The sequence below is a fragment of the Pan troglodytes genome, chromosome 18, assembly GCF_028858775.2.
Source record: "Pan troglodytes isolate AG18354 chromosome 18, NHGRI_mPanTro3-v2.0_pri, whole genome shotgun sequence".
Taxonomy (NCBI): Eukaryota; Metazoa; Chordata; class Mammalia; order Primates; family Hominidae; genus Pan; species Pan troglodytes.
Genome location: NC_072416.2, coordinates 5,531,244 through 5,547,382, shown reverse-complemented (window position 1 = coordinate 5,547,382; position 16,139 = coordinate 5,531,244). Strand labels below are relative to the sequence as shown.

Sequence of the window (16,139 nt, the reverse complement as noted above, 5' to 3'; positions counted from 1 at the left end):
GTGAGTCTTGGTTTTAAAATTTATATTCCTTAGTCCAGCAATTCTCAAACTTTCTGGTCTCAGAAGCACTTATGACACAGGATTTTTCAGTGCCACTTAGTCAGCCAGAGACCTCCATGGCCAGCAGCACCCCTGCTCAGGCCTCCCTTGGCCTGGACTCGGTGCAGGAGACACCCCACCCATTCCGCCATTTGTGTCATGTTACAGCTCTTTGAATCCCACTGCCCCCCTTGGGTCCTCAGCTTCAGGGCTGGCCCAGCCCACTGCTATTTCCTCTTGCCTGGGCAGGTTCTGGGGGTGGGTGGAGGGCTACAGTGTTACAGCCTTTTTCCTACCAGTGGTACACCCTCCAGAGTTCTTTTCCCACATCCAAGAAGAATGAGGTTATGCTGACAGCCAGTGGGTGAGCAGGGTGAAGAGTTTTATTGAGCTAACAAACAGCTCTCAGCGAAGAGGGGACCCTCTCAAAGTCGGGTAGTTCCCCCCGCCATGGTGTGTAGACCCCAAGTGTGGCTGAGTCCGAGGTTTTTATTGGCTCAGAATGGGGGAGTGCATGCTGATTGGTTTCTGAGTATGCAAAAAAGGCTTAAAAGGCACTCAAAATTGGGCATGACAGTGTAAACAACCAGTTAGGGAAGGGTAGGTGTATGTAAAATAGGTGAAGTGTGGGGATCAGTCAGAGGAAAGTGGGCCACACGGGAAGAGAGGTTCTCAGTATGTTCCATGAATTTATCAGAGACTTGTAGCTTGGTTTTCAGGCTTTAAAATCTCTTTGGTTTGAAGGCCAGTTTCACCAGGGATGGGATCTGTCTCTGTCTGCCTGGGGATTTGTCTGCCTCCTGCCGCCATCATTTACACTGTTAGTTATTGAGAAGCTCAGAGAGATTTTAGTTATGTGGGTTACATCTATCAATATTTACTATATAGAAATTTAGGCTGGGTGCAGTGGCTCATGCCTGTAATCCCATCACTTTGAGAGGCCAAGGCAGGTGGATCACCTGAGGTCAGGAGTTTGAGACCAGCCTGGCCAACATGGTGAAACCCAGTCTCTACTAAAAATACAAAAATTAGCAGGGCGTGGTCATCGTGGGCGACTGTAATCCCAGCTACGTGGGAGGCTTGAACCCGGGAGGCAGAGGTTGCAGTGAGACAAAACAAGGCCACTGCACTCCAGCCTGGGCAACAGAGTGAGGAAAAAAAACAAGACAGCTGGGTGCAGTGGCTCACGCCTGTAATCCCAGCAGTTTGTGAGGCTGAAGCAGGCAGATCATGAGGTCAGGAGTTCGAGACTAGCCTGGCCAACATGGTGAAACCCCATCTCTACTAGAAATACAAAAAAATTAGCCATGTGTGGTGGCATATGCCTGTAATCCCAGCTACTCCAGAGGCTGAGGCAGAATTGCTTAAACCAGAGCCGCGGGTGGCGGTGGCAGGTTACAGTAAGCCAATATCATGCTACTGCACTTCAGCCTGGGTGACAGAGCAAGACTCCGTCTTGGAAAAAAGGAACTTAAACTGATAAATTTAAAAACAGATTTATTAAAAACAGTGGTAATTAACCCACTGTATAACTCTATCTTCAAACCAAAGGAATCAGTGAATGGCAGTGTTTACACTTTTAAAAATCACTTTAGTGGCTGGGCGCGGTGGCTCACGCCTGTAATCCAAACATTTTAGGAGGCCGAGGCAGATGGAGCACCTGAGGTCAGGAGTTTGAGACCAGCCTGGCCACCATGGTGAAACCCTGTCTCTATCAAAAATACAAAAATTAGCTGGACGTGGTGGCATGCACCTGTAATCCCAGCTACCTGGAAAGCTGAGGCATAAGAATTGCTTGAACCCAGGAGGCGGAGGTTGCGGTGAGCTAAGATCACGCCACTGCACTCCAGCCTAGGTGACAGAGCAAGACTCCGTCTCAAATAAATAAATAAATAATAAAAATCACTGGCCCAGCGCGGTGGCTCACACCTGTAATCCCAGCACTTTGGGAGGCTGAGGTGGGCAGATCACGAGGTCAGGAGTTCAAGACCAGCCTGGCCAACACGGTGAAACCCCATCTCTACTAAAAATACAAAAATTAGCTGGGCTTAATGGCGCGAGTCTGTAATCCCAGCTACTCACGGGGCTGAGGCAGGAGAATCGCTTGAACGCGGGGGGCAGAGGTTGCAGTGAGCTGAGATCGCGCCACTGCACTCCAGCCTGGGGGACAGGACAAGACCCTGTCTCAAAAAATAGATCACTTTAGTGTCTGGCTTAAGAGACTACAGCTGCATTGTCACAACTGCCTCTGCATTCACTCTTCTGTGATGTGTTGTTTGCATTGAAGCACGCAAAGAAAATCCAGCCCACACCGATAAATATTTGGAAAAGGGAGAAATATTTTAACAGCCTTTTCAGATAATTGTGGATATTCTTCCTTGATACTACATCAAAACTCATGTGGTGGTTCTTAAAGGTTAGTTGCAGTGTAGAATCTGAAGTGGCATCAGTACAATTTTTGTATTCAATTACATCAGAATCCCTTGGTCAGCCAGGCGACGTGGCTTATGCGTGTAATCCCAGTACTTTGGGAGGTTGAGGAGGGTGGATTTCTTGAGTCCAGGAGTTTGAGACCAGCCTGGACAACATGGCGAAAACCCATCTCTACAAAATATTTAAAAATTAGTTGGGTGTGGTCGGATGCCGTGTCTCACACCTGTAATCCCAGCACTTGGGAGGCTGAGGTGGGCGGATCACAAGGTCAGGAGTTCGAGACCAGCCTGACCAACATGGTGAAACCCCATTTCTACTAAAAATACAAAAACTAGCCAGGCGTGGTGGCACGTGCCTGTAATCCCAGCTACTCAGGAGGCTGAGGCAGGAGAATCACTTCAACCCGGAAGGCAGAGTTTGCAGTGAGCCAAGATCATGCCATTGCATTCCAGCCTGGGCCACAGAACGACACTCCGTCTCAAAAAAAAAAAAAAAAATATTAGTCAGCTGTGGTGGTGCACGCCTATAGTCTCAACTACTTAGGAGGCTGAGGTGGGAGGTTCCTTCAAGCGCAGGAGCTTGAGGCAGCAGTGAGCCGAGATTGCGCCCTGCACTCCAGCCTGGGTGACAAAGTGAGACCCTGTCTCAAAATAATAATAATAATCCACTGGTCTTTTAGCATTTTGGAGGGATCTTGTACCCATGTGTGGTCTCATAACACCATGCATTGGCTTTTTAGAAAGTATTGGTTCATTGAATAATGCACATCTTATGAAATGTTGACATATTTTATTATATAATATAAATGAATGGTGTCAAATACAAGTTTTCTAACTTTTTTTTTTTTTTTTTTTGAGACAGAATCTCACTCTGTTGCCCAGGCTGGAATGCAATGGTGTGATCTCGGCTCACTGCAACCTCCACTTCCCGGGTTCAAGCAATTCTCCTGCCTCAGCCTCTTGAGTAGCTGGGATTACAGGTGTCCACCACCATGCCTGGCTAATTTTTTGTATTTTTAATAGAGATGTGGTTTCGCCATGTTGGCCAGGCTGGTCTTGAACTCCTGACCTCAGGTGATCTACCCGCCTCGGCCTCCCAAAGTGCTGGGATTACAGGCGTGAGCCACCGTGTCTGGCCCCAACATTTTAATTTTTGCTTGAAAGTTAGAATTTTTTTTTTGGAGATGGAGTCTTGCTCTGTTGCCCAGGCTGGAGAGCAGCGGCACGATCTCGGCTCACTGCAACCTCTGCTTCCCGCGTTCAAGCAATTCTCCTGTCTCAGCCTCCCGAGCAGGTGGGACTACAGGGGCACACCACTACGCTTGGCTAATTTTTGTATTTTTAGTAGAGACGGGGTTTCACCATATTGGTCAAGCTGGTCTTGAACTCTTGACCTCAGGTGACCCACCCACCTTGGCCTCCCAAAGTGCTGGGATTACAGGCGTGAGCCACTGTGCCCAGCCAAAAGTTAGAATTTTAAATTTTATCCTTGGCAACAAATACTGTCAGTTATTTTCCTTCAAGTGACAGACTCACTTCTCACTTTTCTCTTTTTTTTTTTTTTCCAGACAGAGTTTCACTCCATCACCCAGGCTGGAGTGCAGTGGCGTGATCTCAGCTCACTGCAACCTTCGCCTCCTGGGTTCAAGTGATTCTTGTGCCTTAGCCTTCTGTGTAGCTGGAATTACAAGCATGTGCCACCACACCCAGCTAATTTTTGTATTTTTAGTAGAGCTAGGGTTTCGACATATTGGCTAGGCTGGTCTCGAACTCCTAGACTCAAGTGATCTACCCACCTCATCTTCTCAAAGTGCTGGGATTACATGCATGAGCCACTGCACCTGGCCCTCACTTTTCTCACTTTTGAGAAGATGGCTGCCAAATACCCACATCTGAATAACCACAGTTTGTCAGTGGTTCTATCAAATAAAAAGTGTTCCACAAAAAAATAGCTAATAGCACAATTCAAATAGTTACACATATCGTTCTGCTAGAGACAACTGTATGCCCAGAGGTGCTGTATGTGTATTTCCTCTTTTCCATTTCAACTAACAAAATACTAAAAAGACGTGTACTCAATGGCTAAGAATTAATAAAATGAATGATTGTGTTGCTTCATCAAGGACTTTTTTCTTTCCCTCCCTTCCTTCCTCCCTCCCTCCCTCCCTTCCTTCCTTTCTTTTTTTGATTTTCGCTCTTGTTGCCCAGGCTGGAGTGCAATGGTGAAATCTCGGCTCACTGCAACCTCCACCTCCCAGGTTCAAGCGATTCTCCTGCGTTAGCCTCCTGAGTAGCTGGGGCTACAGGTGCCCACCACCACGCCTGGCTAATTTTTTTTTTTTTTTTTTTTAAATTAAGACAGAGTCTCGCTCTGTCGCCCTTTTAATTGAGACGGAGTCTCTCTCTGTCGCCCAGGCTGGAGTGCAATGATGCGATCTTGGCTCACTGCAACCTCTGCCTCCTGGATTCAAGCGATTGTCCTGCCTCAGGCACCCGAGTGGCTGGGATTACAGGCACCCGCCACCATGCCCAGCTAATTTTTGTATTTTTAGTAGAGACTGGGTTTCACCATGTTGGGCAGGCTGGTCTCGAACTCCTGACCTCACGTGATCCACACGCCTTGGCCTCCCAAAGTGTTGGGATTACAGGCGTGAGCCACCGCGCCTGGCCTAATTTTTGTAGTTTTGGTAGACACGGGGTTTCACCATGTTGGCCAGGCTGGTCTTGAACTCCTGACCTCAAGTTATCCGCTGGCCTCCACGACACCCCGTCTCAAAAAAAAAAAAAAGTTTCAATACATGAATATTGGGGGACACAGATCATCATAAATGCGTTTGTTTATACTGTTGATAATGGTCTTTTGTGTTAAAAAAAAAAAAAAAAAAAAAAAAAAAAAAAACATTATCAGCAAGTTCTCCCCATCCTGAGAAGGGACTGAGGCTGCGGGGCAGAACCGCCCTCCTGGCGGCCGGCACGGCCTAGGTCCTGGTGAGGCAGTCGGGCGGCCGCTGAGTCCGCGCGCGCCCTCTCCTGGCCGCCAAGAGTATCGGCCAGAATGTCCCCAGGTTCCGGCTCTGACCCGGATGAGGCCCTGCCCAGCGCTCTGTGCAGCTCAAGGAAAAGTGCAGAGATTGCATGCACGAGAGAAGAGCCTTTTCTTCGTCTGTACACCCCTCTCCTTTTTTTCTTTTCTTTTCTTTTTTTTTTCCAGATGGAGTCCCTGTCGCCCAGGCTGGAATGCAGTGGCGTGATCTCGGCTCACTGCAACCTCTACCTCCTGGGTTCAAGCGATTCTCCTGCCTCAGCCTCCTGAGTAGCCTCCCGATTACTGGTGTGTACCATCCCGTCCCGCTGATTTTTTTGGATTTTTAGCAGAGATGGGATTTCAGCATGTTGGCCAGGCTGTTTTCGAACTCCTGACCTCAAAGAGTCCGCCCTCTTCGGCCTCCCAAAGTGCTGGGATTACAGGCGTGAGACACCACGCCCTGCCCCTCCCCCCTTTCTTAATCCAAACACCTCAGCTTTGCCGGGGTGCAGGCTGCTGAAGGCACCCACGCGGTGGGCGGGGGTCCTGTTGATCCCTTCAACTTGGTGGTTTCATGGCAATTTGACTGCTTTGGACTGTCCACAAGTGACAGGGATTTAGCCACACGGATTTTTGAATTATTTATGACAGTGAAACAAATATGAAGTGATACAGATGTCCATTTAATCATTTAAATGATTAACAATTAAATGAAACGTGGTCTATCCCTGCAATGGAAATACAATACATGCCACGACGGGCATGAACCTTGAAACATGATGCCAAGTGAGAGAAGCCACACACGAGAGGCTACATGAGTTCATTTATGTGAAATGTCTGGAACAGGCAAATTCAGAGACAGAAGGTGGACTACTGGTTGCCAGGGGCTTGGGGGAGTGACTGCTACTGGGCACTAGTTTTCTTTTTGGGGGTGATGAAACATTTTTGGAATGAATGATTATCGATGCACAACTTTGTGAACAGACCAAAAGCCATGGAATTGTACACTTTCAAATGGTCAATTTTCTGGCCGGGCTCAGTGGCCCATGCCTGTAATCCCAGCACTTTGAAAGGCTTGAGGTAGGAGGATCACTTGAGATCAGGAGTTTGAGACTCTCCTGGGCAACATAGGGAGACCTCATCTCTACTAAAAACAGAGTGGGTGTGGTGGTGTGCGCCTGTGGTCCCAGCTACTCAGGAGACTGAGGCAGGAGGATCGCTTGAGCCAGAGAGGTCGAGGCTGCAGTGAGCTGAGATCGCACCATTGCGCTCCAGCCTGGGTAACAGAATGAGACCCTATCTCAAAATAAAATAAAATGGTCAATTTTATGGCATGTGAATTAAATCTCAATTTAAAAAGAAGAAAGGAATGGTCAAGAAAGTGGCAGATCTATTAAAATTGCCCCTCAAAAATGGTTTGAACATCAGTAATTTCACTTTTTCCACATAATTCATCTTAAATACCAGAAAGTAAAACTAAAATGTCTTTTTTTTTTTTGAGATGGAGTCTCACTCTGTCACCTAGACTGGAGTGCAGTGGTGTGACCTCAGCTCACTGTAACCTCCACCTCCCGGGGTTCAAGTGATTCTCCTGCCTCAGCCTCTGGAGTAGCTGGGATTACGGTCATGTCCCACCACGCCTGGCTAATTTTTGTATTTTTAGTAGAGACAGGGTTTCACCATGACCTCAGGTGATCCACCCGCCTTGGCCTCCCAAAGTGCTGGGATTACAAGTATGAGCCACAGCGCCTGGCCTTAAAATATCTTTTGCTTCTTGACTTTAGACGTGTATTTTCTGCATATTTTCATAACCTTTTTACACTAAAATTACTACTTGTTTATACTGCATGTCAATTGTTAAGCTAATTGTTACATTGTTGAAAACATTCACTGATATATTTTATATTGATACTTTCCTCATTCTGTGGTTCCATTGTCTTTTTTCAATCAGATGTTTTAAGTGTTGAAAAAAATCCTGGCCTTTATGGGTGAGGAAGGAATGTTTATTTCAGTAGATGTCAGCTCAGAATCAAATTACCAATGCGCAAAGCCTAGGCACACACATTCCTAAAGTATTTGGTTTCAATCGTGGGATAAATATAGCTTGAACCTAACCTTCCTTCCCCTTCCCCTTCCCTCCCCTTCTTTCCTTCCTTTTTTTTTTTTTTTTTGAGAAGACCTAAGAATCATGAGTTTGTATGCACCCAACATCATAACCTCAAAGATATAAAGAAAAAATGGGCACATTACAAATAAAAATTGACAAAGTAACCCCTATAATCATAGCGGGAGATGTAACAACTCTATAACAATTTTTTTGTTTGTTTGTTTTGTTTTTTAGACAGAGTCTCGCCCTGTTGCCCAGGCTGGAGTGCAGTGGTGCGATCTCGGCTCACTGCAAGCTCCACCTCCTGGGTTCACCCCGTTCTCCTGCCTCAGCCTCCTGAGTAGTTGGGACTACAGGCGCCTGCCACCACGCCCGGCTAATTTTTTGTATTTTTAGTAGAGACGGGGTTTCACCATGTTAGCCAGGATGGTCTCCATCTCCTGACCTTGTGATCCGCCCACCTCAGCCTCCCAAAGTGCTGGGATTACAGGCATGAGCCACCGCGCCCAGCGAACAAATTTTAATACTTTTTTATTATTTATAAAATAATATGAGCCACTGCACCTGGCCCCAGCTTGGTTTTGATGAGAATTGGCCTGGAATATCTTTTCAGAATTCCCTTCCATGTTATGATGACTGGCCTTAAGAGAAGTTTGTGCAAGATCAGAAGGTTTAAGTGAAGCATCAGCCATGCAGCTCTGGGGTCAGCGTGGGGAGTGGGGATGAGTCCCCATCGTAGATCACTGTGCTGCCCGCTTTGGGCAGTAGCCAGGCCCTCGGCTCCCTCAGCTCCCACCACGTCTCCTCCATTGGCTGCTCAGAGTCTGAGCCAGGCGTGTGCAGAGTTGAGGTAGCAGGCAGCAGCTTATTCTGTTTGATATTGAGGCTGTAGGCAGTGAGAGACAGACGTGGCTCCATCTTCTCACACTCCCTGCTTCACACATAATTTTTTCCTATTAGCGCTCCTTGCTACAACCAGCTTCAGCCAATGTAGGTGCAGAAGTCAACTGGAGGCAGCTCCCTGGGCTTGCTCCTATAGTCACGGAAAATCCAATCCCTATACTTACTTTATTAATTTAATTTTATTTATTTTGGAGACAGGGCCTCACTCCATTATCCAGGCTGGATTTCAGTGTTGCCATCACGGCTCACTGCAGCCTCTATCTCCCAGGCTCAACTGATCCTCCTGCCTCCGCCTCCCAAATTGCTGGGATTACATGCGTGAGCCACTGAGCCTGGCCTAATTCTTTTTTTTTTTTTTTTTTTTGAAACAGAGTCTTGCTCTGTCACCCAGGCTGGAGTGCAGTGGCACAATCACTGCAACCTCTACCTCCTGGGTTCAAGCGATTCTCCTGCCTCTGTCTCCCGAGTAGCTGGGATTACAGGCATGTGCCACCATGCCAGCTAATTTCTGTATTTTTAGTAGCGACGGGGTTTCACTATGTTGGCCAGGCTGATCTTGAACTCCTGATCTCAAGGGATCCACCCACCTCAGCCTCCCAAAGTGCTGTGATTACAGGCGTGAGCCACTGTGCCCTGCTGTAATTATGTTACGTCGCTCCTTGAGGGTTCTGCTTCCTCGATCACACAAATGAATTTTACCCTAACAGATATATACAGATATATCTTACGTTGATGTCATTTTAAATCGTTGGGGAATGAAAAGATGATTGATTCAATAAACATTGCTGAAAAAAATTAGTTAACATATTTGGAAAATAGTATATCTTTGTATTGTTCATAAAAATGTTTTTAAAACCTCAAACTATAAACATATTGGGAAAAGTAGAATATGCTTGCAACCCTGGAATACAGAAACAAAATGCAAACATCATAAGGATCGAAACGTAAATATATCAAAATTATAAGTTATTTAGAGGCGGTTTTTCAGGTTTGACCTATAGATTGTTAAAATAAAAATTCTTGGTAGCCAGGCTCAGTGGTATGAGCCTGTGTTCCCAGCTACTCGGGAGGCTGAGGCAAGAGGATGGCTTGATCCCTGGAGTTCAAGGCTGTGGTGCACTATGGTCACGTCTGTGAATAACCACTGCACTTCAGCATGGATAATATAATGATACCCTGCCTCAAAAAAAATCTCAGGGATTCACTGTGAGTCAAGGCATCCAGCTATATGCTAAAGTTGGGCAAATTTTACAAAATGCTGAGAGAGAAAAGAGAGAAAAGGATAGACAGACAGACATGCTTGAATGGAGCTTTGGGGATAAAGGACATTGTGGGCCAGATATACAGCCACCAACCTTCGGCCACGCTGCAGAATCAGGATTCCTTCTTGGCTAGATTGCAGAGACAGGGCAGGAGACACAGCTGAAGAGGTGGTTCGCTGGAGACAGAGAGCTCAAGCCTGGAGAACAGTAAAGAACCTCCCCTGCCAGGCGCAGTGGCTGACACCTGTAATCCCAGCACTTTGGGAGGCCGAGGAGGGCGGATCACGAGGTCAGGAGATCGAGACCATCCTGGCTAACACAGTGAAACCCTGTCTCTACTAAAAATACAAAAAATTAGCTGGGCGTGGTAGCATGTGCCTGTAGTCCCAATTACTCAGCAGGCTGAGGCAGGAGAAGTGCTTGAACCCGGGAGGCTGAGATCGCACCACTGCACTCCAGCCTGGGTGACAGAGCGAGACCCCGTCTCAAAAATGCTCAGTCTGCAGTGAGAAACTCTAACCCTTTCCAGCTTCATCTCCCATCAATCTCCTGCGGTTTTTCCTTTCCAGGCTTTGCCTAGGCAGTTTTCACATGCTGTCATCTCCTGTCTTCCCTTTTTTGACAGCGTCCCTCTGACTGTAAGCCCTACGAGTCCTGGGTTGGCTCACTGCTTCCTTGCCTCCTTCAGGCAGAGTGAGTTGCTCTCCGGGACTTCAACCTGCCTTCTCCCCCAGTGTGTACATCACAGTCACAGTGATTGTCTATTTACTATCTCCTGCCTCAGAAGACTGAGCTCCTGGAGCCATGGATCACGGCTTAAGCTCACCCCTGCAGCCCCATCTCTCTCTACACAGGCCTAACACACGGTCAGTGTGGAACAAAGTCTTGGTCTCCCTGCTGCTGGTTGTTCCTCTCCTCAACCTGTTCCACACACAGATGGCTGATCCTCATCCTAAAGCAAAGTTGATTTTATCACCCCCAACTCAAAATCCTTCCCTGGCTGACTTTCGCTTTTGAAACGCTTTCAATTGTTAGCATTCAGGCCTTGCACGTGGTGCACCAAGGGCTGTTAGGATAATTGGAGAGAAAAGGTTGAGGTAAGAGTCCCGGTGAGGGTCAAGGTTAGGCAAACTGATAAGTAAATTGAGAGCCCAGCGAAGCACATAATTTCCTCTCTCCTGCTCTTCCTCAAACACTCATGGAGCACCATGTGCCAGTTTCTGCGCTGAGTCTTAATAAAGCAGAAAATGATTATGTTCCTATGCTGACCCCAAAAAGACACGGACCTTGTTCTGTCTCTCCACGTTGGCTATTGTCTGACTCCAGTGGTATGCTGCTGAATGTTTAACAACTGACTTTCTGGGAAGAAAAAAAAAAGCCCTGATTTCTACAGTTTACCAATTTCTATGGTGTAAATATTCCCACCATAGCCGATTTCAAGTCTCCAATATGATGTCATTGAACATAGAGTTGGAAAGAAACGTGCAATAGCACACTATTATATAGTATTCCCACCATACAGATAAGATGGATGTAAATCACTCCAAGAACACAGATAGTAGTAAAACAGTAAAACAATTAACCAGTGATACATTTTGAGTGTTTTCTTTCTTCATTTGTTTATTTATTATTTTTTGGACAGTAAGTCGTTCTGTCTCCCAGGCTGGAGTGCAGTGGCATGATCTCAGATCACTGCAACCTCCACCTCCAGGTTCAAGCGATTCTCCTGCCTCAGCCTCCCAAGTAGCTGGGATTACAGGTGCGCGCCACCACGCCCAGATAATTTTTGTATTTTTAGTGGAGATGGGGTTTCACCATGTTGCCCAGGTTGGTCTTGAACTCCTGACCTCAGGTGATCCACCCGCCTCGGCCTCCCAAAGTGCTGGGATTACAGGCGTGAGCCACCGCGCAGGCGTCTACCTTTGTTTTTAATATAATGTATTTAATTGTAGGCTCATAAAATTTATTTTTTAACAATGACGTCAAAAAATGTATTTAACATCCAGCTTGCAAAACGTCTGAAAACTTAACCATGCGCTCATGCGCACTGTCTTCAGATGCGGTTTTTGACGGTGCCCATTTTACTTCGTCATGTTTGGGGCTTTTAGTGGTCGGGACACGCAAAGCCAGGAAGAGAAACGAGGCCAACGGGAGGAGCAAAGCCGGGCTCCAGTCCCTCACGCGGCCACCGGGGGGCGACAGACACAGGCCAATGCGCAGCTGGGGATCTGAGGCCCCCGGGCTCGGCCGCTGGGTCTCTTCTCCGCCCACAAGGAGGACTGAGACGCTTTTCCTGATATTTTGGGCGTGGCCCGTCACCGGCACGGTGGCAGGGGTCTGGGGCGCCGAGGGGCCGCTCCCCACCCGGACTTAGGTCCCTGGTATTGAAAACCAGCGCTGTCCATCCGCAGTGCCCCAAGTGTCCCCGGACACCAAGCTGGCTCACTCTGGCGGCCGCCATAACCCCTGCCCGGCAGCCTCTGCGGCCGGAAGTTGGCTCGGCCGGTGTTCGGGGCATCCCTCGGGCAGTTAACCGCACTTCCGCTGGCTGGGTATCCGCGGCAAGTTCAGATCATTAGTTGGCTGGAGTTAATTAATCACCAGACAATTAGCTTATATTTTTCCCGATCCTAAGACCAGCTGGATTGGTGAAGAGGAACTAGAGACAACAGCTTCCTTCTGAGTCACCCTGAGGCAGCAGCCCCTGGGGAAATGCAGGGAAGGAGACTACCCAGGCTTCCTGGAGGGGTTGGCCCCAGGGCATGCCCTGCTTGGGCGGAAAAGCCTGGAGTTTAGATGAGGAAGCCTGAATTCTCCTGTAGACCTCCTGCCAACTCTTTGCCTGACCTTGGGCAAAACATTTAACTCTCTTCTGGGCCTTGGTTTCTTTAGCAAACACTGATGCCTGCTTCTCCGGCTCGCCCCCGCGCCCCCCTACCCCCACCGCTTTTAAAATGTTTATTTATTATTTTTTTAATCATGGTTTTATTAGGTTGGTGCAAAAGTAACTGCGGTTTTTATCATTACTTTCAATGGCATAATAGAATGGGACTCTATTTGCTGCCAGATTGGGAATTCTAAGGGTATAAATATGTATTAATAAATATTATGACCTTTAAAATTTTAAAACAAATGCAAAACCTGCAGCATTTTTCGGGAATTGATTCTCTGTACATAAAAATGAGATTAGTCAATCCTTTTGGTGTCTGTTTAGCATACAATGAGTACATCCAGATAGTTAAGACCCTTGGAATCAAGATTAAGAGAACCATCAATTAAGGAGGTATGGTTGGTTAATTCTATACTTATTTTGAAAATAAGTTAGTTGGCCGGGCGCGGTGGCTCACGCCTGTAATCCCAGCACTTTGGGAGGCCAAGGTGGGTGGATCATGAGGTCAGGAGATCGAGACCATCCTGGCTAACACAGTGAAACCCCGTCTTTACTAAAAATACAAAAAATTAGCTGGGCGTGGTGGCGGGCGCCTGTAGTCCCAGCTACTAGGGAGGCTGAGGCAGGAGAATGGCGTGAACCTGGGAGGCGGAGCTTGCAGTGAGCGGAGATCGCGCCACTGCACTCCAGCCTGGGCGACAGAGCGAGACACTGTCTCAGAAAAATAATAATAATAATAAGTATGGTTAATTCTATACTTACTTTGGAAAACACCAGCTATTCAGCACGAATAGCAAAGACACCATGACTACGTTCTACTACTGTGGGACTGTAGTGGAACACTGACGCCTGCTTCTCCGGTACCCCCTCCGCCCCCCCTCCCCCGCCTTTTTAATGTTTTATTATTATTATTTTTTGAGAGTCTCACTCTGACGCCCAGGCTGGAGTGCAGTGGGGCGATCTCAGCTCACTGCTTTCCCCTTTCTCGTTGGCAGGCAGTGCCCACCTCTCCAGGGAAATTTACTTCAGTGCTTTATCCTACCTGATTGGACACAGCCGACCGTGTTGGTCCTGGTTCCCTTGTCAAATGCTGGCTCCTGGAAATAGCATCAAAGCAAGCAGCTGATAAGACAAACTAGGTTGTTACTTATGCTAAGGGGAAGCACCACCTTGAAAGAGTCATTGTAGAGTGGAAGTGGGGAGGGCAAAGTTGAGATACTGAGGTTTTGGGGTTTGGTTTAAGGCAGGTCCTTTGATGTCGGACTTAATCAGGGCTGGGTAAGGATCATGTTATAATAGTTTAGGATTGTTGGTCACAGTTTTGTATTGGTGGTCACGGTGAAGTGAGGGCTTCAAAGACTCTTTGAGCTTTCTTTGATGCTCCCTGTTGAAGAGCTGTGTGGTTTTATTAATGGATTTTCCTGAACTCAAGGAGTAAGGTTATTTGCAACTTTTGTCTTTCTGGGCAAGCATTTCCTGGAATAATAAAGTCACAATAATAGAGTCATGTTATTTTGCTTCAGCAATTGTGAGTCGGAGTACTCTGCTATTTGTATCCAGAGGCACCCTGTTATGGTTTCCTTGTGTGTAAAATGGGGATTATACTGCAGAGAGAAGGGGAGGAGCTGGGCATGCTTTGAGAAGACCAAAGTTTCAACGTATTGTAGGCTTTTGGTATTACAGCAATGTAGGGCTTACAAAAATGTCTGAGTCCTGGAAAATTATCCTTACTCTGAAATAGGAAATGGAGTTGCCAAATTGAATTACATAGTTGTTTGTTAAATGTCTCCTAGACATAATTATGTCCACTGGTCCAGTGCAACTCAGAGCACACGGTTGTGGGTCCATTGCATTTATTCTGCAGAGGGAGGTGCATGCTCATGTGTTTGAAGCCATGTGATGGGGGCTTCAAAGCTAAGAATGCTTCAGGCCTATCAAGGTCTTAAAATGGCCCTGTGACTGGCCTTTCTACTTCCTTTCTACTTGAGTCCTGGCCTTTCTACTTCCTAGCCATGTGAATTGGGATCAACTCCTCCCTCTCTGAGCCAATTTCCTCATGTGTACAGTGGGGAAGACAATGCTTGGGGCAGAATAAGAAGGGTGAAGCGAGGTGGTGTGTTGAGTATAGTAGCAAACAGTTTTTGGAACTGAGGCCCAGATGATCCCGGGGTGGCTTCAGCCCTGCAAACTGTGGATCTGGTACAACCTACCCTGAGAGAGACCATGGACCTATAGATAGCAAGTCTGTAAAGGCTCAGAGTTAATCAGGTTAGGAGAAAGCAAGAGAAATGAGGATCCCAGCCCAGGGAGCCTGGGACTTATTCAGGTCAGTTTCTGCACTGACCCACATATTTAACAACCAGCTCTTTACAGGCATGAGACAATCAGAACAGTCTTGCTGGAGACGCTGGAGGCCCTGTGTGAAAACAGGCATTCACTCTTTAAGTGTTAGATTTTGAGGATAGTGGAGGGCCTGGAGCAGCTGGGCAGTAAGAGGCACCTGGGGACTTGGGGAAATGGCTGTTTATCAACCTACAGTTGACATTCAGTTTGGCTCTACCAGAGCTGAAAATCTGCCTTGCTTAGGGGAGCATGGGAGTACCAGGTGTGGGAGCAAGTGGAGGTTGGTAGTACAGCCCTGGGCAGGGCAGGCATGGATGGGGGCCAGATTCTGATCAGTGAAGCACCCCTGGGCACTCCCTTGAACCTCAAGCCTGAGGTCAACCAGTGGGGCCTTGGCTCCCTGGGGCTCCTGGATGTTTGAGCAATGCCCCCCTCAGAGAACTTTCCTAAGTTTTCAGTTTCTCCCCTCTTTTGTGCTTTGGAAAATCCTTCCTCCTTCCTGTGTCTAGGTGTCTAGGTGAGGTATTTCCTGTCTTCTCTGTCCTCAAGCCACTGCTCTCCTCTTTTACAGCAGACCTTGACACCAAATCATTAAAAACCAAAAAACTAGTTCTCTTTTCTTCAAGGGCAAGAAAGACTGAGTTTCCAAGTCCTGCCAGGATATTCGCGGAAATTTTTGGATCCTATTTTTCTATGGTAAAGATAGGGAAGAAAAACAAATCACATACAAGTTTTATCTCTTTTATTTAGTTTTTTTAGACAGGGTCTCACTCTGTGGCCCAGGCTGGAGTGCAGTGGCACGATCATAGCTCACTGCAACCTTGGACTCCTGGGCTCAAGCAATCCTCTTGCCTCAATCTCCCAAGTGGCTGGAACTACAGGTGTGCACCACTACACCAAGCTGATTTTTAAAAATTTTTATGTAGAGACAGGGTCTTGCTATGTTGCCCAGGCTGGTCTTAAACTCCTGGCCTCAAGCGATCCTCCTGTCTTGGCTTCCCAAAGTGTTGAGATTATGGGCGTGAGCTATTATGCCTAGGCACTACATAACTTTTCAAGAGTGTAGTTTGATAATATATGTCATCAAAAACTGTAAATACATTTAAAACCTTTATCCTAGCAATTTCCCTTCTAGGAA

General features: G+C 47.1%; 1 long non-coding RNA gene across 1 annotated transcript; it reads left to right on the top strand.

The window, feature by feature from the left end:
• Window positions 1-12,213: 12,213 nt before the first annotated feature.
• Window positions 12,214-14,161, top strand: LOC134808781 (uncharacterized). The gene is made up of 3 exons (XR_010152519.1): window positions 12,214-12,416; window positions 12,983-13,051; window positions 13,654-14,161. It is a non-coding gene; the product is annotated as an uncharacterized LOC134808781 (long non-coding RNA).
• The last annotated feature ends 1,978 nt before the right edge of the window (window positions 14,162-16,139 follow it).